This window comes from Myotis lucifugus, unplaced genomic scaffold, assembly GCF_000147115.1.
Source record: "Myotis lucifugus unplaced genomic scaffold, Myoluc2.0 scaffold_116, whole genome shotgun sequence".
In the NCBI taxonomy this organism is placed as follows: Eukaryota; Metazoa; Chordata; class Mammalia; order Chiroptera; family Vespertilionidae; genus Myotis; species Myotis lucifugus.
In genome coordinates this window covers 1,501,712-1,524,590 of record NW_005871164.1, presented here as the reverse complement: position 1 = coordinate 1,524,590, position 22,879 = coordinate 1,501,712, and the positions used below count along the sequence as shown (strand labels likewise).

General features: G+C 40.9%; 1 non-coding gene across 1 annotated transcript; it reads left to right on the top strand.

The window, feature by feature from the left end:
- The first annotated feature begins 12,529 nt into the window (after positions 1–12,529).
- LOC111826988 lies at positions 12,530–12,658 on the top strand. Its single transcript, XR_002830452.1, has one exon. It is a non-coding gene; the product is annotated as a small nucleolar RNA SNORA3/SNORA45 family (small nucleolar RNA).
- The last annotated feature ends 10,221 nt before the right edge of the window (positions 12,659–22,879 follow it).

Genomic DNA, 22,879 nt, shown 5'->3' with positions numbered 1-22,879 from the left:
AACTTTAAAAGGAAAAGAGGTTCAAACATTACATTTTTAGCTCCACCACAATATAACACGGGTCAAGGCGGTCCGTCGGTCACCCCATGGTCTTCTGGTTGTTATTGTACCAGTCCCTTTACAGAGAAGGCCTGCCTGCCCCCCTTCCCTTCTCATCCATGTGGGCTAATGGGCTTGGGAGACATTTTTTTCTTTGGTTCTATTCAAGCAGTATCCCCTCCTTCTGGTCCTTTTTAGAATGTCAGAACAGATAATAGAACTCATTCATACAGATTCATCCTGACCCCGCATGTTCTTATCCTGCCATGCAAAATTGTGCATCTTCACAGCACAATACATTGTACTGATGGGGGCTGTGGGTGTGGGTGTAACTGCTTACCTGCATGGGTAGTGTGATGCAGTAGACCAAAAGGCAGTCTATTATATAATTAATGCATGCATGTCTGGTTCTGAGGCACTTATTATGTTGGGGTATTTTGGCAATCAGCTTTGTTTGGCATTAGTGCAAGCCAGATACCCAGAATGAGGCAGCGTGACTGATAAAGACACTGAATTTTAAAATGAAAACTGCAGAGGCTGAGCGATCAATATGACCTTGGCTACTCACAAGCCAAATAACTTATGGAAATAATGTAAAGACCCCGGGAACTATTTTGCCTAACAGAAAGGTTTTAAATAATATTTTAAGAAAATCAAAAGCAAACATCCTCTGGACCTTCTTTGCAGATTAGATCTGAAATGAAAGACCCAGAGTAACACAATTAACTATTGATTTTGTTGATCCATATTTAATTCACATAGCAATCAAGTTGTGTTTACACAGTCGTGTGGGGCGGACATTCTTCACTTGGAGCTAGGCACCTTTTGCTTTTACATTAATTTAAAGATTAAATTGTTCAGTGCATGTGAGACAAAAATATAGTTTATTTTTGTTGTAGCGGACGGCTGACTTAAACCTCATAAAGTGGCATCAGTCAGCTTAGGTGGTTCATGAACAGAAAACCTGTTTTAATGCAAAAGTCAGGTTGCCAACTGAATATATTACAGGTGGCGGAGAGAGAGTCTGCGTGCCTCCTGGGACTAGCAGATTGTACTAAGGCACTAGGCATTCGGTCTCCCTGCAGTTTAACTTCTGGATTTGATCCATCCAGTACTATTTGGGGGGTTATCATCGGAATAGTCAGTGTTGTTCCTGCCCCTAAGCATGTCATTATTGTCATGTTCGCACTCATTCATTTCACCAAGTTTCCCCTGTCTGAAGGAAATGGGAATCTGAATGTGAGCAACTTTCCTGGGACTGGCTCAGGCCCAGTGAGGTGACATTTGCTAGTTGTTAGGAGCAATGAAGAGAAAGGTAGAGCCAATCTCTGCCCCATCTGCCATGGGCCTGCTCTTTTCCATAACACTGCATGCCATGAAAAGCTTACTGTCTGGCTCTCGCTTGGAAGCAATGGCAGCTACTACCTCACCCGTGCTGGCCACGCCCACCTGGAGGTGCAGACCAGAGCCCAGCCAGCATGGCCATGAGACATGAGTCTGCATGTCTGCTCTTGACCAAGAGAAAAAAGTTGTTTCTGCCATAGGAGACAGTAGTCAGACATGCATGAATCCAAGGGTCACCCTGGTTCTTGATGCTGACCTGGAATCCCAGACTATCCCACTGTTAGTATATGTAGGATCTGGAAAGCAGCTGGCCATTGCAGGTCAGGTGAATGCCTGAAATGATGCTCTTTTATGTCTCTTCATCATAGAAAAGCAGACATTATAGAAAACTCTATCAAGTCTATGAGCTCCAGAGGAAATGATGTAGTGAAGATAGATCTAGTAGAGACTACGCTTATTGATATGCAGTGGATATCAACTCTAAGAGACACAAGACGTGGTGCCAGAATAGGAGAAAAAGAGCAGAATAAAACCTAGTCCATGACCTTAAGAAGTGTGTAATCTAATTGAGAGGTGAGACATTGATTTTTTTAGAAAGAGCCTATATAATAGAATGGATATAAGTTCAGAGTCAAATGGATAATTTGGCTATTTCAGCTAGGAATTCACAGAGAGAAATGTCCCTCTGGATAAGCTATCATAGAAACAAAATCAGCAGCTCTGAATATCTAAAAAAAGGATCCAGTTATAACACTTGGTTACTATTGACAGCACTATGGACTATAGAAAAGAAAATTCCAATGTCAGCATGTTGAATTTTGAAAAGTTAAGAAAGGTTATGTAAGTTAGTTAACCCATGAAAACATTTGCCCAAATGATGTTATAGACTAAAAACGGTCGAAGATCAAAAGAAGCTAAGCAAGTGTAGGGAGTGATTTCAAAAATAGGAAGGGGGTAAAGGAGCACACCCACAACTCTGAGTTTAACAGGATATGTATGTTCTAGATGCCGTTTTCAGGCCAGCAGAGTGGATTTCTATTCTAACTCAGTGCTCAGGGATTCATCTCCTAATAGATCTAAAGCTCCGTCTATATGGATATCAAATTAAAGAATCCTAAACTTGGACATTCCTTGTGAGCAATGGCTTTGTCTCCTATACCATTGTATCTCCAGTGTTTAGATTACTCTCCAGTACATAGCAGGTCTCAATAGTTATCTGTTGAATAAATAAGTGAAAAATGATATGCCAGGAGCAGCATAATCCCTATTTAAATACTCATTAAAATCTGGGTACAGAGTTGAAGTAATGCTTGTCTCTATCATATTGTGACAGAGCAAGAGATGGAATCCAGAGTGAAAGCGATTCCTATTGGCATTTTCCCAGCCAGCGCATCCTTCCATTCTAGGCACCCCAGTGCTTACTGGGTAACAAGGAAAAAGAGCATCTTTCAACTGCCACTATAGATGAAAATGCAAGGCCTAGCAACATGACTCAGTGGTTGAACGTTGACCTATGAACCAAGAGGTCACAGTTCAATTCCCGGCCTAGGTTGCAGGCTCCAACCCCTGTATGGGGTATAAAGAAGGCAGCTGATTGATGATTCTCTCTTATCGATAATATTTCTATCTCTCTCCCTTCCTCTCTGCAATCAATAAAAATATTTTTTTAAAAAAGAAAATGCAAGACAGAATATAAAGCTTAATGTTTCTAAATATTAAAACAATTCCCACCAAGAAATGTTCTCTTTAGTACAAGATCAATAAATTGGTACTGATTCTGAGTTGCCCTGGCTCTCAGAACTTAATATGTCAAATATCCTTGGGAAGTAACTTTATCCAAAGCCCTACAACTGAAACATGAATTCATTAGGAGATGAATACCTTAAACATGCATACAGCGAGCATCCTTACATGCACAAATATCAGTGTGTTCCTGGGTGGACCTTCGCTTGCCGGTGGTTTTGATCACATCTGCTGTAAAGTGCCTAACAGATTGGATGTCATAGGGTGCTGTGCTTCCTACACAGTCTACCAAATGCTGTTAGAAGTAACTCCAGGCTGCCTAAGTATTTATAGTTAACTATAAATAGGCCCGGTGCACAAAATTCATGCACTGGGGAGGAGGGGTGTCCTTCAGCCCAGCCTGCACCTCTCCAAACTGGGACCCCTCGGGAGATGTCTGACTGCTGGATTAGGCCCGATCCCGGCAGTCGGACATCCATCTCACAATCTGGGACTGCTGGCTCCCAACTGCTCATCTGCCTGCCTGCCTGATTGCCCCTAACCGCTTTTCCTACCAGCCTGATCACCCCTAACCACTCCCCTGCTAGCCTGATCGATGCCTAACTGCTCCCCTGCCAGCCCGATCGCCCCAAACTGCCCTCCCCTGCTGGCCTGGTCCCCCCCGATTGCCCTCCCTCCCCTAAAGGCCAGATTGCCCCCAACTGTCCTCCCCTGCCAGCCTGGTTGTCCCAACTGCCCTCCCCTGCCAACCATCTTGTGGTGGCCATCTTGTGATGACATGGGGGTGGCCATCTTGTGACAACATGGGCACAGCCATCTTGTGACGACATAGGGGCGGCCATCTTGTGCAAAGGCATGATGGTCAATTTGCATATTACTTCTTTATTATATAGGATAACAGAATGTGTCTCCCTGGCTATGGCACTGGCAGCATCCTTTATAATAAAAACTTTCCACTTTCAGGTATCTATAATAATAAAAGCATAATACGCTAATTAGACCGGACAGCCGAATGACCTTCCGGATGAAGCTGGGGCTGGGAGGGCCAAGCCCCTTGCACAAATTTTGTGCACTGGGCCTCTTGTACTTTTATGATGTCCATCACTATCATGATATTGGAGATGTTCCTTTGGGGGGAGAGCGTCCATGAAAAAAAAAAGTATAAACTTTTTCACACTCAGCTGATCCCCCAAAAAAGTTAATTTTATTTTTCTTATAGGAGCAGCCAAAACTCTATCACTTCAAAGTGAAAACATAGCTTATGCTGCTAGAATATACAGATGGTCCCTTCATGCTGGGTTTTCCCTAACTGACTCTAAGCCAGACATGGCCCAACTTGCTGGTCAGATGGGTATCACACATCAGACATGAAATGATGGAAAGAATAGCCCCCCCAAATGGCTAATTTATATTTTAAGCCAAGGGAGCAGTGTGCATATTGTTTGCATTCATAACGGTGCCTATAAATTAAAGGCAGAAAAGCTCGATGCCCTTGCTCTCACCAGATAGAATCATTAACCTGACACTCTATTGAACAGATTTAGCAGTTCCTGGCCCAGAACCTGTTCAGTTCTCATCCCTGAATAAAATTTTAGTTAACATTATTATGCTGGAGGAAGAAAGAAACTAACAACACAGATAAGCACGGTCTATTTAGTTAAGCTAATTAGACAAGCTGATGTCAATGAGCTGGCTTGTTTTCCTGATTCCAGGTCAGTATAAAACTGCAAATTTTAATCTTGGAGAAATTGATCAATATTGATCAAATCTGATGCATGACTCAAGGTGATCAACCTACATTTTAAATTAGGTTTGTGGATCCGGCCACCACTCTGGAAAACAACAGTCAAAAAATATAAATTTTCAAATGGACATTTCAAGTGATGGCACTACGTTAGAGTTTACAGGAGTCATACATATGTCCTTTCTGTGTTCATGTAAAAATGTCACTGCCCGGCTGGCATGGCTCAGGGGTTGAGCATTGACCTATGAATTAGGAGGTCACAGTTTGTTTCCTGGTCGGGCTCGATCCTGGGGGGCATGCAGAAAGCAGCCAATCAGTGATTCTCTCTCATTATTAATGTTTCTCTCTCCCTCTCCCTTCCTCTCTCTGAAGTGAATAAAAACATGTTTAAAAACCAAAAAAAATTTCACCAAAACTTATAATTACATGCCTTTCCTCTTCCCAAATGCCCTTCTCTACATAGGCCAAGTTTGTGATTATCTTTGTGCTTCTTTTTTCTCTTCCCACATCTCCCCCAATTTTCTATATCTGGGGACATTTTCCATCTCTGTGATAAATGGTTTCTCTTTCCTTCTGTCATTTTGATGTAGTCTGTCCTCTGTGACCATAGTTTACCTCCGAGCTGAATTATTTTCCCTTTTACAAGGTATATTATTTTCCAGCAACCCTAAGCTTCCTCCTGACCTTCTCTCAGCTTGCTTTTTTTTTTCCAATAGTCAGCTCATTTTTTCCCTCTGGGTTCAGGGGTTCCAGCAGAGGTCAGTGAAAGTCATTGATCATGGTAAAGGACAGCAGTGTAGTTAATGATACAGTCATAAAAGCACATCTCCACTGAAAACTACTACTTCACCTAATAAAACCAGCGTGCCCCGGAGATCCCGAAGAACCTGCGGGCCCAGGGAAGACACAGAGTGCCCGTGAGTGCCAGTCACATCTCCGGCGTGTGGGTGGATGCAGCGTGGCTCTCTATTACAGATCCGTAGCATTAATTTTTCAGAAGGGCAAGTGAGGAGTAATATGTCCAGTTGAGGTAACAGAGGGAGCTGAGCACTGGGAGAAGGTAATTTTCCAAGTTGGAATTTGGCCGGGCTAACAAGGTTAACACCACAGCTCACTAGAAAAGTCTGCAGGGTCTCTAGTGTCCACCAAAGGTCGCGCTCTCTATTTTTATGTCTTATCTGAAAGGGGCTCCACCAGGAATCCAGTCGGAGGTGGCATTAAAGAGAGATTAGCTGGTGCCTCTGAGAAAGAGAAATGACTTCAGCTGCCTCTTTCCCCTCAGGCTGGCCTGCCACCAGCACATATGACTAACAGACTGCAGTGTGCACCAGTCTTACTCCCCCAGCCAGAGCAGACATCACTCTGCCTGTACCCCTCCTTCCCGGGGCCCCAGCTTTGCTCAGGAGAGGGAGTGGGGAATCACCCCTTCAGCTTTGACCGAAAGCCCAGGCCTGGCCAGACTGTCTTCCCTATTTGATTTATCTGCTTCCAAGTGGCAGCGCTCCCATCTTTCTCATCTGCTAACTCACCTCCCTCCTGTTTTTTCACCCATGGAGAGGTTTCTCTGCCCAATCCAGCTCACTGCAGTCTATGAATTTTTCTGCATCTTTTTCCTTAATTAATGTTTTAAATTACAACTAAGTGACAAAGCATTTATAAATTTGATTTTTTTTTCAATTTTTTCCCTGCATCTTCTTGGCCCCAGTGCACATATGTTCCCTTGAAATCTGCATCATCCTATGTCATGAGAACTGTTAGGTGGTGGCGACACTTCCTCCTAACTTGGGGTGTTTCTCTCCATGAGGAGCGAGCTCCCCAGGACAGCACTCCTGGCTTCTCTGAGCCCCTCTCATTCCCTTCTCAGGAGGAAGAGGGGCGGCTTATTTAATTAGCAAGTATAGGAGGCAAACAGGGATGACGTAGGTCTCCCTCCAGCTCTTCCCACCCTTTCTCTGGGGTCAGGCTGTTCTGTTCTTTCATACTGCAGGGCAGCGACTTCCAGCCTTTTCCATTTCATGGCACACAGACACTAATTACTCAAATGCTGCAGCACACCGAAACTATGTATTTTTTGCTAATCTGACAAAAAAAATTGGTATAATTTTGATTCATTTACACTGGATGGCTGTTGTCATGTTGACTGCTGTCATCTTTTTTTTTTAATTTGACAATCCAAGGGAAAAGAGGTCAGTGCCCCTGACTAAGTAGTCAGGTGTTGCATGGTTTATAAATTCGTGCAGCACACCGGTGGGAAATCGCTGCTGTAGGTTTAATGGGTAGACAGCTGCCCCCAGCCCAGGACTGCTGGTTACTAAGCCTGCCTATTTCTGGAGACCAGTGATAGGAAATCCACTTCTTTGTGATAGAAACCTCATTCTTCAACATAAGCTTTCTCAATAGTAAAGCACATATTTTAACCTCCCATCAGCCTTTTTCTTTTATCTTATCCAATTCATTTAGAACTGGGGAAGAGAGTTATTATTCTGCCACCTCAAATTCCAATAATAGATGCACAGAAGGCACTAATTAAGAATATTTTAGAGTCAAAGAGCTTTACAGAACAGGAAAAGTCTAAAAAATGTCAATGTGAAGAAACTCAGGCCCTAGCTGGTTTTGCTCAGTAGTTAGAGCATCCACCTTCAAACTGATGGGTCCTGGGGTTGAGTCTGGTCAAGGGCACATGCTCGGATTGCGGGCTTGATCCTCAGTAGGGGGTGTGCAGGAGGTAGCCGATCAATGATTCTCTCTCATCATTGATGTTTCTATCTCTCTCTCCCTTTCCTCTCTGAAATCAATAAAAATATATTTTTTAAAAAACCTCAGGTTCAGAGGGGTTACACAGCCAATTAGCAGGGGCTGACTACTGGTTTCCAAATATCTGGTCTAGTGGTTAAGATTCCAAGTTCTGTAGTCACAATGCTTCTTCTTAAACGCTGACTCCCTAACTTATTGGCCCTGTGTATGTGGCCTAATATTTAAACCTCTTTACCCTGTATTTTCCCATTTGTATAATGGGACGAGAAAAGTACTGTCTGGGGTTACTGTAAGGATTAAATGAGATCATTCGTGAAAGGAATTCAACCCAGTGCCAGGCATGCAGTGAAAAAACCTTATAAATGTGGTTATTTCCTGCCACATATTCCTGAACTGACTGGCAGTGACTCTATTGCAATAGAGAAATAAGACATTTTGTTGATGAAGATATGTTTACATTAATTTGTGCTAACAGCTCAGTCCTCGTTGTAAGTATGCATGCCCAGCTGAGGAATGATGCTGCCTGAATTTCACAAGTAAATTTGAATCTCTTCCTGACATTATACAGTAGACATACTAACCAATATTTTCAAGATATAATCAACTGATGGAAACATCTTTGAAATCATGAAAGAGAAGCCTTCATCATGGAACAATAATTCATTGCACTATGTCATGAATCTGCTATTTGTCTCTCTCCTACTGTGGGCTAGAGTTTCTGGCTGTACATATATAAAAACTGTTTGAAGCTGATATCGTTATGCATATACATATATTTTTGGTTTATCACCTGAGTTTTTCTGTATCGCCTTATGTAGTCTCCCCATCTTTTCCTGTGGCAAGGGTGCATTTTGCCTTCTGTCTTATCCTTCCTGGTGTTCAGGCTATTGGTCCTGGCAGAATCTCTACTCCATGATTTTGTTGACTGTGGAGGAAAATGGTATGCATTTTCAAGAGGTTGAAAATTAAGGAACCAAATTTCCAGGTCTAATTTCACCTGAATTTGAATTTGTGTGAACTGCAAATTCCATAAATACCCCATGTAAAGTACAGCTGACATCAGCCACCCTCGCCTTCTAGGCTGATGTAAGAGCAGTGAGATCAGGATGGAAAAACTCTTTGGAAATAATAGTTATTTATTATTTATAGCCCAGGTTACAAATTATTTATAACCCCAGGTTATAAACTGGGCTGATACTTTCCTGAGTCTGGTTGGGGCTCTTTGAAACCCATGGGATAGGCATATCTTTATCTTTGTTTCTGTCTATGGTGATTCTGTCCGTTATAGAATCTAAAAGGGCAAGAGACAGACTATCTGGGCAACTGCTGGGCCTGAGTAGACTGCAGGATGGTCGACAGATGCAATAGGAAATTTCTTAGAATGCCTTCCCTCTTACCTACTGTACATCTTAGTCTTATCCACCCTTTAAAATCTTTCCCAGTGCCCCCTCTGCTATGAAACTTCCTCTGAGAATATCAAGAACACAATAAAATTATTCACACAGAGCCAAATAGTACATGGACTTGATTGATTGGCTATGTGACTACACTGAATTAAGGTATAATCCTCAAGGGAATTCTGGAGGATATGTCCCTATCTGGTTCTTGCTTGAATTATCGCTAATAATGCCATGATTACACTAAAGACAGGAACTATCTTAAGAATATGCAGAGCTATTTATTTAAAACTAGATGGCCTGTTGCACGAAGAGATTCAAGAGATTCGTGCAATAGGCCTTCCCTTCCCTTGGCTGCTGGCACCAGTTTTCCTCTGGCACCCGGGACCCAGGCCTTTGCTCTGGCTGGGCTCTGGCCAGAGCCCCCCGCAGCCGTCAGGCCTCCCGGCTCCGCTGATCCCGGGGCAGTGAGGCTTCCCGGCTCCACTGATCTGGGGCTGTGAGGCCTCGCTTCTCGGCTGGCTTCAGGTACATTTGGCTTCACTCCACCGCTTGGAGCCTACATATGCAAATTAACCGCCATCTTTGTTGGCAGTTAATTTGCATATCGTCCTGATTAGCCAATGGGCAGCGTAGCGAAGGTACAGTCAATTACCCTTTTTGTCTTTTATTAGATAGGACTAGAAAATATAATCTCACCTGCCCTGTTTAGCCCTCCTTTTGTTCTCAAGTACAATAAAAAGTCCACCAAAAAGTGAACTGTACAACTGTTGCCACCTATAGGTGACAACTATAGTATATGAATTTTATCATAATTCTGATGAAGCATACTATATGAAGGAAATGAAGCATAGTATATGAAGGAAATAAAGATGTTTTATGGAACCTACACAATCATCATTAAACATGAATCTTTCCTGGGTTACTAATATTGTTGTTGTTCTGTAATTCTTATTTTAGATGCTCCCCTTAAAGATAATATTGGTTGATATTTGTTTACTTATTTTCCAAGATAAAGTTAAAAACTTGGGGTCTGTAGGCAGACTGGCTCGGTCCAAGTCCATACTCTACTATGTTCTGCTACATAGGTTTAAACAAGTTATTTAAGTTCCTCAAGCTTCGATTGCCTATAAATGGAGATACTAAACATATCTACCCATAGAATTGATGTGAGAATGAAAACAGATAATCCATGCAACATGCTTAGCAGAGAGTCTGCATAGAACAGGCACTAAATTAAATGTTAACTGTTATTACCATGATTAGTTTGCAAAGCAACTTTTCGCACAGTTGCTGCCAATTAATGAGCACTCTTTTGTTTTCATTCAACAGACTAAATCATTAGCACATTACTGTTTGACTCAATCATTTTTTATATTTTAAATTTAAATATTATTTGACTTCATATATTTAAAAATACCTGCTATCTGACAAGACACTGTTGAGGCTAGTTTGGTATGTTTCTAATTGCCGGCAGGAAAGTAAGCTACTTTAGTGTTTTTATACCTAACTGGCAGGACCACTGAAAAACCCAAGCCAATCAGATGAGACTCTGCTGATGCTAGAGAAAGCTGAATCCATCATCAAGTGTCCATTGAGAATCTACTAATGACTTAGCACTAGGTTAGGCCAGTGATTTTCATCCTTTTTCATCTCATGGCACACGTAAACTAATTACTAAAATTCTGTAGCACACACACACAAAAATGTATTTTTTGCCAATCTGACAAAAAAAAATAGATATAATTTTGATTTATTCACACCGGGTGGCTATTGTTGTGTTGGCTGTTGTCATTTTTTAATTTGACAATCTAAGAGAAAAGAGGTCAGTGCCTCTGACTAAACTTGAGGCCCAGTGCATGAAATTCATGCATGGGGCGGGGGGGGGGGGGAGTCCCTTAGACTGGCTTGCACCCTCTCCAATCTGGGACCCCTCAGGGGATGTCTGACTGCCAGTTTAGGCCCAATTCCTGTGGGATTGGCCCTAAACCGGCAGTCGGACATCCCTCTCACAATCCGGGACTGCTGGCTCCCAACTGCTCGCCTGCCTGCCTGCCTGATTGCCCCTAACCGCTACCGCCTACCAGCCCGATCACCCCCTAACCACTCCCCTGCCAGCCTGATCAACACCTAACTGCTCCCCTGCTGGTCCAGTTGCCCCTAACTGCCCTCCCCTGCCGGCCAGGTCACCCCTAACTGCCCTCCCCTGCCAGCCTGGTCCCCCCTAACTGCCCTCCCCTGCAGGTCTGGCCCACCCCAAATGCCCTCCCCTGCTGGCCTAGTCGGCCTTAACTGCCCTCCCCTGCTGGCCTGAGCGCCCACAACTGCCCTCCTCTGCCAGCCATCTTGTGGCCACATGGGGGCGGCCATCTTGTGCAAGGGCATGATGGTCAATTTGCATATTACCTCTTTATTATATAAGATAGTCAGGTGTTGCATGTTTTAAAAATTCTTGCAGCACACAAGTTGAAAATCACTGGGGTAGGCATTTAGGGGAAAATCTGGCAGGGAGTCTGGTAGGACACAAACAAGAAATATAAAATATGATCTCTAGCTAAAAAGTCAATACAATGCAAAATTCCAATTTGGCTTAAATAGTAGGGTTTTTTTGTTATTATTGTTTCATTTTTATCTTAATATTAGAGCCTTGGCACTGGGCTGGGGGATTCCTCAACCTGGCCTGCGCCTTCTCACAGTCCAGAACCCCTCAGGGGATATCCGACTGCTGTCTTAGGCCCGCTCCCCTAAGCCAGCAGGTGGACATCTCTCTCGCAGTCCAGGACCCCTAGCTCCTTACTGCCCGCCTGCTCACTGCTCCTTACCGCTCAGCTCGCTGCTCGTTAGTGCTGCCGCAGAGGCAGGAGAGGCTCCTGCTACCTCCACTGCACTTGCCAGCTGTGAGCCTGGCTTCTGGCTGAGCGGCGCTCCCACTGTGGAAGCGCACTGACCACCAGGGCTGAGCTCCTGCGTTGACATCTGCCCCCTGGTGATCTGTGTGCATCATAGCAACCGGTCGTTGTGGTCGTTCCACCATAACAGTAGCTTAGGCTTTTATTATATAGATAAACAAATAATTAAAAATCAAAGATTTTAAATATAAGCAAATATTGTTCTAGATTTATGGCCTCACTTTAAAATCAAAAGATAAGGACCCACGTTTCTGGACAGCAGCTATAAGCTAAATTTAAGTACAGGAATATCTTGTTTTATTGCACTTCACATATGTTGCATTTTTTACAAATTGAAGGCAAGAGACTCCACCAGCAAAGAGATTATGACTCACTTTGTTGTGATAGTCTTGAACTGAACTCACAATATCCCACAGGGTTTACCTGTAGCTGCTCCTCCCTTTAAACTAAGCACCTGCTCATGGGCTGACCACAGTCCTCACCACTCCCTATCGCTCCCCAGCACTGAGGCTGACTGCCAGTTGGCCCTCATTGTCACTCTTGTGCAGGAGAGAGATGAGTACAGAAATATTTTTTTTTTACTATAAGAACTCTTGATGCCCGAGACTAGAGTCACATCTTGACAGCTGTTGTCCTGGTGTGCTAGAGTTCTCAGAGAGAATCTGCCGGTCTTGGTTCACTGGCGAGTGCAGTAAGTGCCCCCGGTAGTGCCCAGATCAGAAACATAGGGGGAATAAAGAACTCTTGTAATCACCTTTCTTCAAAACTGAAAATAAAAAAAAAATACTGGGAAGACCATGTGATTTTTCTTACAGCCTATTTCCGTCACCTTCCTGGCCAATGTAGGTGCTATATTTATTTGAATAATATTGCTATAATTAATTGAAGAAACAAACCTACAAGCATGAAGCATTTAGAAAGCATGATGCACGCTTTGTGTCCAATAGGCAGTGAGTGTTTTAATGATAACTACATCTCTTTCCTCATCTCTACCTAATACATTGTTATACTTTTCACATCCTTTCCAAGACTACAAATTCTTTTAGGCTAGTGATTCTCAAATTTTAACATGTTTGAGAATCACCTGATGAGCTTGTTAAAATTTGGCTGAGCCTTAGCATTTCTGATGTAGGAAATCTGGGTGGGGTTAGAAATTTGCATTTCTAACAAGCTCTGAAGTTATACTGTTGTTGGCCTGGGGAACACAGTTTGAGAATCACTGTTCTAGAATAAGAACTCTGTCCTACTATTATTTCTTTATTGTACTATTGAGTATCTATTACTATGTGTCAGGACCTTAGGGTATTGTATTTCTAATATGTCAATCCTGAAATACAGGTGTGTCTTCTCACCATTTACACCTGAGGAAGCATGCTCCTGGGCACTGACCCAGCCCATGAAAGGGAAAACCTGAGTGAGATTCAGGCTCAAGTCTGTCTGCCTCCAGGGCCCAACTTGCCTCCACAGGATGCGATTTTATTCAGTTTTATATCCTCAGTTTCAAAACCTTTCACCTGCCTCATCATAGAATTTCTAATAAATGTTTATTGAATAAATTTGAGATCCACACTGACCAGAAATAGTCAAGGAAAATGCTTGTGGTTCTTGAATGAAGAAAAAGTGGGAAGATATTCAGGTGAGGAGAAAATTATATTGAATGCCCTTTATTTACCCACATTGAGTATAATCAAAGCACTCTCAACTTTCTCAATGTATTTTAGTATTGTACTATATAATTCTTTGTTTTAAAAGCCTAAAAATTGATGTGACATGAATAGGGACTCTTGCATAGAGTTAATCCTAACTCTGGAGCCACTCTTCCGTAATCAGCTAGGAATCTGTTCCTCAGCCCACCTATGGTTGCAAGGTAGCCACCTGAGACTGAAAATTAGCTCTGTAAGCCATGCACCTGCACGTTGATAGTATAATAAGATAAGCACCATTTCAAGGATGATTTTTCAAGTATCCTCATAGAATTACGTCATTTTCCATAGCAGAGAGAGAAACTCTGAGCCTGCTCTTGGAATATTGAAGCCATCTACTTCCGTACCTTTTTCAATTCTCTTTCCATTAAATATTTAACATGTGATTATATAAAAAATAAAATGGCAATAAATAAGTACCTATCAATAAGAACCTTTAATATAAACAGATAAATGGTCTAAACAAAAGGCATAGGATAGCTGAATGGATAAGAAAACATGACCCGGGTATATGCTGTCTCTAAGAGACCCACCTCAGAACAAAAGTTCCACACAGACTGAAAGTGAAGGGATGTAAAAAATATTCCATGTCAATGGAAATGAAAAAAAACAAGAGGTGTAGCAATACTTACATTGACAAAATAGACTTTAAAACAAAGGCCATTACAGGAGACAAAGAACAAAGAATGTCACTACATAATACTAAAGGGATTGACCCAACAAGAGAATATAACCCTGGTAAACATGTGCACCCAACATAGGAGCACCTAAATGTATTTTTAAAATCTTGGTGGACATTAATGGGGAGGCTGACAGCAAGCAATACAGTCATAGTAGGGGATTTTAACAACCCGTTGTCATCATTGGATAGATCATCCAGACAAAAATAAACAAGGAGCCCTGACTGGGGTAGTTCAGTTGGTTAGAGTGTCATCCCCATTACCAAGGTTGCAGGTCCAATCCCCTGTCAGGACACATATTAGAATCAATGAGTGAATGCATAGATGGATGGAACAGGAGATTGATGTTTCTCTCTCTCTCTCTCTCTCTCTCTCTCTCAAATAAATTTTTAAAAAATCTACAAGGCAACAACAATCTTAAACAACACATTGGATTGGATGGTTTAAATTGATATTTTCAGAACATTTCATCCCAAAGCAGCGGAATATACATTCTTCTCAAGTGCACATGGGATATTAGCAAAGATAGATCACATGTTAGGACACAAAATAAGTCTTAAGAAATTCAAGAAGATTGAAATCATATCAAGCATATTCTCTGACTGAAATGATATACTAGGTGTACTGGTTAATAATAGCAGATTTTGTAATCAAAGAAAACATGATGATTTCAAGAGAAACATCAAAAGTGCTTTATTCAAAATAATGTCCATCGCTACCTACACATTTCTCCCATCTTTCAAGTAATTTGTGGATACCGTCCCAATAGAACTTTTCTTGTTTTGAGGCAAATCATTCAGAGACCCAATTTTCCACTTCTTCCTACGTTTTGAAGTGCTGCTCAGAAAGTGCGTGTGCCATCGATTGGAACAAGTGGTAATCTGAAGGAGCAAGATCTGGTGAATACAGCGGGTGGGTTAATACTTCCCAGGCAAGATCTTTTAACATGTTTTTAACTGGTTTTGAATGTGTGATAGTGCGTCATCATGAAGCAAAATTACTTTGCTGTGTCTTCTGGCCCATTCTGTTGGTTTTACGATCAAAGTGTGGTTCAAATTGATTGTTGTCGGTAGGGATCAGTATTAACGGTTTCACTTCGTGGTTCTCAACCTTCCTAATGCCACGACCCTTTAATACAGTTCCTCATGTTGTGGTGACCCCAACCATAAAATTATTTTCGTTGCTACTTCATAACTGTAATTTTGCTACTGTTACGAATCGTAATGTAAATATCTGATATGCAGGATGTATTTTCAGGGGTCGCGACCCACAGATTGAGAACCGCTATAAGCTCATAATGCACCACACCTTCCTGATCCCACCATACGCAGAGCATTGTCTTCTTTCCGAAGCCACTTGGCCTTGCAGTCATTGGTGGTGGTTGACCTGGATCAACCCATGATTTTGTGCATTTGGGATTCTCAAAATAAATCCACTTTTCATCGCCAGTCACAATTCAATGCAAAAAAGACTTTCTTTCATGCTGTTGAAGCAACATTTTACTGATGACTTTTCGGTTTTCCATTTGTCTTTCATTCAGTTGATGTGGCACCCATTTTCCTTCCTTTAAAATCTTTCCCATTGCTTGTAAATGATCGGAAATTGTTTGCTGAGCAACGTTTAATCTTTCTGCAAGTTGTTTTTGAGTTTGACAAGCATCTTCATCCAATAATGCTTGTAATTGTTGATCTTCAAACTTTTTTGGTTGACCTGGATGTCTTTGTCATTCACATCGAAATCACCACTTTTAAAGCATTTAAACCAGCATTCACAAGTATTTTGAGATGGAGCATGTTCACCATAAGCTTCCTGAAGTATTCAGTAGCACTTTTCTTCAAAATAAAGTAATGAATTAAAACTTCCCACAAATGCACTTTTTTTGGCATGAAATTCAACATTTTTAAGTGTAAAAATGTCTATGATGATAGCACCTTCAGCAAATTTGACATATGAAGTTTTGAAGCTTTTGTCAATACAACAAAATAGCATACATATCAAATCGCATATATATCAACATATGTGTAACTTCATCTATTGAAAAAAATCCGCATTATTAACCAGTACACCTAGTAAAACCAGAAACCAACTACAGTTAAAAAACAAAAACAAAAACAAAAACAAAAAACCCTGAAAAACATTTAAACATACAGAGGTTAACTAGCATGTTATTAAACAATGAATGGGTTAAGAATGAGATCAAGGAAGAAATAAAAAATTATTGGAAACAAATGAAAATGAACACACCAACAACCCAAAATCCATGGACCACATCAAAAGCAGTACTGCGAGGGAAGTTCATAGCACTACAGGCCTTCCTCAAGAAGCAAGAAAAATCTCAAACAATCTAACTCTACACCTAAAGGAACTAGAAAAAGAACAATATATGAAGCCCAGAATAAGTACAAGGAAGGAAATAATAAAGATCCGAGCAGAAACAAATGACACAGAAACTAAAAAAAAAAAAAAAATTACTGAAGCTAAGAGCTGATTATTTGAAAAGGTAAACAAGATTGACGAACCCTTAACCAGACTCATCAGAAAAAAAGAGAGGACACAAATAAATAAAATCAGAAATGAAAGGGGAGGTATAACAAACAACATCACAGAAATACAAAGATTGTAAAAAAATATATTATGAACAATTATATGCTAATAAATTGGACAACCTGGGTGAAATGGACATATACCTAGGAAAATACAAAAATACAATCTTCCAAAACTGAATCAGGAAGAATCAGAAAACCGGATAGACTGATCTCAGCTAATGAAATTGAAGCAGTAATTTAAAAACTCCCAGTAAACAGAAGTCCTGGACCAGATGGCTTCACAGACAAATTTTACTAAACATTTAAAGAAGAATTAACACATATTCTTCTCAAATTATTCCAAAAATTTCAAGAGGAGGGAAGACTTCCAAGTTCTTTTTACAAAGCCAGCATTATCCTAATTCCAAAACCAGATAAAGACATTACAGAGAAAGAAAAGTATAGGCCAATATCCCTGATGCACATAGATACTAAAATTCTCAAAAAATATTACCAGACTGGATCCAGCAACACATTAAAAAGATCATACACTATGATGAAGTGGCATTTATTCCAGGAAGGCAAGGTTGGCATAATATTTGCAAATCAATAAATGTGATACATCACATAAACAAAATGAAGGACAAAAATCACATGATCATATCAATAGATGAGAAAAAGCATTTGATGAAATCCAACACCCACTTATGATAAAATGCTTAGCAAAATGAGAATGGAGGAACATAACATAATAAAAGCCATATATGACAAACCTACAGCCAACATCATGCCCAGGTTTCGGCTTGACCTCTAGTAGGGGGCTTAAGGGAGGCAGCCAATCAATGATTCCCTCTCATCATTGATGTTTATATCTCTCTCCCTTTCCTTTCCTCTCTGAAATCAATAAAAATATATATTTTTTAAAAAGTATAAACTCAAAATGGATAAAAGACTTAAATGTAAGTCGTGAAGCCAAAACAAATTCAAACTAAACATAGGCAGTAAAGCCGAAACCGGTTTGGCTCAGTGGATAGAGCATCGGCCTGCGGACTGAAAGGTCCCAGGTTCGATTCCGGTCAAGGGCATGTACCTGGGTTGTGGGCACATCCCCAGTGGGAGATGTGCAGGAGGCAGCTGATCGATGTTTCTAACTCTCTATCTCTCTCTCCCTTCCTCTCTGTAAAAAAATCAATAAAACATATTTTAAAAAAAACATAGGCAGTAAAATCTCAGACATCTCTGGTAGCAATATTTTTACCAATATATCTCCTGGGGCAAGGAAAACAAGGGAAAAATGGAACTTCATCAAACTAAAAAGCTTTGCACAGCAAAAACAAACAAAAATCAACAAAATGAAAAGGGAACTCACTGGGAGAACATAACATATTTGACAATGATACATTTGGTAAGGGGTTAATTTTTTAAATATATAAAGAACTTACAGTATTCAACATCAAGAAGATAAACAATTCAATTTTAAAAATGGCAAAGGACCTGGATAGACATGTCTCCAAAGAGGACATACAGATGGCCAATAGACATATGAAAAAATGCTCAACATCACTAATCACAGCTGCCAGAATGAGATATCACTACAATGAGATATCACCTCACACCTGCCAGAATGGCTATCATCAATAAATCAACAAACAACAAGTGATGGTGAGGATGTAGAGTAAAGGGAACCCTCATATACTGCTGGTGGGAATGCAGACTGGTGCAGCCACTGTGGAAACGGTATGGAGTTTCCTCAAAAAACTAAAATATATTCCTCAATATATTCCCAGAAGTGGAATTGCTGGTTCAATGGAACTGCCTTTTGAACCAGCAATTCCACTTCTGGGAATATATTCTAAGAAACCCAAAACACTAATTCGAAAGAATATATGCACCCCTATGTTCACTGCAGCATCATTTACAATAGCCAAGACCTGGAAACAGCCCAAGTGCCCATCAGTAGACTGTTGGATAAAGAAGCTGTGGTACATTTACACATGGAATACTATGTGGTCATAAAAAAGAATAAAATCCTATCTTTTCCAACAGGATGGGTGGACCTGGAGATTATTATGCCAAATGAAATAAGCCAGTCAGGGAAAGACAAGTGTCATATGATTTCACTCATATGTGGAATCTAATGAACAAAATAAACTGACAAAATAGAAAGAGAGGCATGGATACATGAATAAACTGACAGCTGTCAGAGGGAGAAGGATTGGAGGACTGAATGAAAAAGGGTGAAGGAATGAGCCAAAAAAAAAAAACCCAAAAAACATATACATAATACCTAGACAGACAACAGTGTGGTGATAGCCAGAGAGAAAGGAAGTGTGGGGGAGCCTGACCTGGGCAAAAGGTGGGATAATGGGGATGGAAATGAACTTTGCTTGGGGCGATGGTCACAAGATGCAGTGTGCAGGTGATGTTTTGTTTAGTTGTACAATTGAAACCTGTATGGTTTTGTGAACCAGTATCATCCCAATAAATTCAACTTAACAAATAAAAAATAAATAAAGTATTTAACATGCAAGAGTCATGGTCATTGGCTGTGTCCGTTTTCCCCTGAATCAGAAAGCAGTTTCCTCATTTCGCCTCTGTATGTCCATCGTGACAATGTAGGGATGAGCTGAGGAAACAAAGGGCACATGTTAGAGCCTTGGACAGCAGTGGTACAGAAGGGTTGGCAAGTTAAAGTGGAATGTTGGGTGGCAAAATGAAAAAATACAGGTCATCTCGTCCTTTATTACGTAAGAACATGGCAAAACGAGAACATGGACACCAGCCAGACCGGAATTCAAGGCCTGTTCTCTTTCACTTGCTTAGTGACCTTGGGCAAATGACCCTGTCACTCTGAGCCTTGTTTCCCTCCTTAAAATGGGGATGTGGCCCTTGCAGGTTTGTGAAAGGCTTGTAGATGAAATGTGTCCGGTGTCTTTTACAGAGTGGGTGGTTAGTAAATGGTAGCTGTCGTCACCATCTCTGAACCCTGTCTGTACTTCTTCCTAGGTTAGGGTGGAATTTTTGCCCGAAAGAGGAAAAGGTGAGAAATGAGTTAGTAGCTCAGCCACCTCCACACTGTTGCTTTGGCATCTGGACCTCTGTCTCTCCTCCCTCGTCAGACCTTAGGAGCCACTTGAGCAGCTGAATATAGTGATGTTCATAGGGTTAACCTCCAATAATTACTAGATCTGACTGCCATGCTTTATTAAGTTCTAGAGACTACCATAACGTCCTAAAAATATCCCTGTTTAAATTGGTGTTACTAGAACCTCCTGGAGGGGTGTGGTTACTAAGGTACAGACTATTATCATGAATTTTAAGCCCTTGGGCCTTCTAGAATCTACTAGTATGCCCACTGGCCTGGAAATCTCTTTCAAATATCTTAAGACTGGTAAAGGGACCAAATACAAACATGGCAGTGCTTCTGATGAGTTTAACATATACTTAAATTTCTAGGCAATTTAAGGGATCGTGTATTTCTGTTTGCTTGTTTGTTCTGTTTTTACATATAATCATAATTTCTGGCTGAAATTCAACCCCTGTCCATACTTAGCAACAGGATAACTAATACTATTTAGTAAGAAACGGGAGTAGTCTGAAACTTTGATTAAGAAAAATAAGGCACTTTACCTGAACAAATTTCAAATGGATCCATTTAAAATGAAACTAAATGGCACTTAACTGGTTTGCAAATTGGGACCTATTCATCTCAGGAAAAATGACTCAAGTCTTAATTTATCCCTAAAATTGGCTTTATTATTACATTTAATTATACTAGAAGCTTGTTACAGACTTGTAGCTTCTCTCTATCCCTTTAAACTGCACTTTATACAGACAATAATTGAATATTGGATAGAAGAACTTGATTTCCAAAGAAATATGTTTCTAATATTTTCCTCTTTTCATTGCAGAAATTGAAACAAGTTGAAGAAACAAAAGAGGATCCTGAGAATAGATTATCTAAAATTTCCCTGGAGTCGTTCAATAAATATAACAGCAATACTGTGATTTTATTAGAAAAAGAGAAGAACTCTCCGAACAGGGTTGAAGGACGAAAGGAAGAAAAGGAAAAAAATGAAGAGGCATCGTTGAGTAGCTCAGACCGGCCCGGGGTAGACAATTTGGAATCTTTGAGTGATTCCTTATATGATAGCTTCTCTTCCTGTGCAAGTCAGGGTTCGAATGATGCATAAAGGACTTTTCCCCCCTCAGTGAGCTGGAAATGGAGCACTTAAGAAACAGGGGTTGGGAGGGGCAGGTAGAGATGACAACAATAAACTATTACAACACCAGAGCCTGCGTTTTCAGGTTCACAGCAAGCAACCCACTGGAGCTTTCTTCTCTGACAGAGCAATAAAGATAGATTCCATGTGCTGTGTTTCATAAGGATTAAAAGTAAACACACCCATGATACAGAAGTCTTAATTTTGCACTTTTTAAAAATATTTGTACAGAAGTTGTAAATTTTTTGGAAAAGAAATTATATTTGTAGCAAAAATAAATAAATGGAATCCGTGCCATGCTCTTGAAATGATGTACTAAGTCTTTTAGAAGTTGATGATAATATATTTTTTAAAAATTCCAACTAAAGTTTTTGTCCAGTTCATCATCCTAGTGCTTAAATTGTTTGTGGGTACACTCTGAAAACCTAAAACAGGGCCTGCAAAAACAAACAAAAAACAAACAAAAAAACAGAGGCTAATTATAATCTCCAACTGCCAATCTTGATTTGATATAAACTTTAATTCTAGTGCAATTTCAAAATTGCTGCCAGAACTATTCAGGCTTAGTGATAAGTATAATTCTGCTTCTACTGAGAAGTGTAAAGAGTACTGAAGTGTGACACTGATCCGTGGGGATGCGTATCAGAAGTGACCTAATTCTATTTTCAATAGCAGATCTTCTTTCCAAACATTTCCTTACATCCTCCTCTACTTCGTCCTTCACTATGATGTGGAACATTTTGGTTGATTTTTATTTTCCAGCTCTTTTTATTAAAATCTGGGCAATCTAGAATGAAAGCAAATTTCTATTTACAATGTTCACTTTAAAAAAAATTAATGGTTGGTGCTATGAAAAATTCTTACTTTTTAATATCCTTTTTTCTACAAAGTGTTTATATGTAAGGATACATTCTATTTTAAAAGTTATGTGTATTTTTTCTAGATGTGAACTATTTATAATTGTTTTTGTACAGGAGCTTTGTAAACTAGGCATAATAGAAATATTTTTAGACTGTATAATTACTTTAGTACACACCTGTTTCTTTAAAGACTATTGTATGATCAGTGTTATGGGGTAAATTTGTGCAATTTGTTATATTTGAATTTTGTTGTCTTAAATGAAAATTATGTAACGTGTCATTCATTGTCTTTCAGACCTTTAAAAATTCTTTTGTTTCATTTCTGAATAAAAGTCCTATCACAATGAACCCGTGAAAGCTTAAAGGAACTTGTTCAAGGAGCCTTTGGCCCAGTGTAGTTGTTGGGATCTCACAGGTGCTCCCAGGATGAATTGCCCAAGGAATAAATAAACCGGCCCTCGCGCTCCCGAGATAGTAATTCAGCCAGTTGTCAGATCCCAGTCTGCCGGCAAAGGAGTACTGATCAAAGGATTTCAGTCTCCCTAGGGGTTAACCGGCTAGAAGAGAAAGGAAGAGGGGGTGCAGAAGGCGAGGAGCGGAGGGAGATAGGGACTGCTCTGCAGAGGAATGACAAGAAAGTCCTCGAAGCCCGTTTCCAGCCCGCTCTGCCGGCCGGATGGGGAAATGAAAGATCCGCGTCCCGGCCTGCGAGAGCTCCTCCCTGAGGTGGCCGAGAAGGTGAAGAGCGGCAACGCGTCTGAAACTATTTCCACAGAAAGGGGTGCTCCCTAGGGATTTGGGGGACGGGTGGGAACTGCGGGGTTGGGGGCGGGGGCACCGAGGCTCTCCGGTGCCACCTGCTGCAGGCTCCGCGGCGAGGGAGGTGGACTCGGCCGGCGCCGCCCGGATGCATCCCCGGCGGTCCCCTAGGTGGGACTCTGGAGCCCGGAGAGGATGA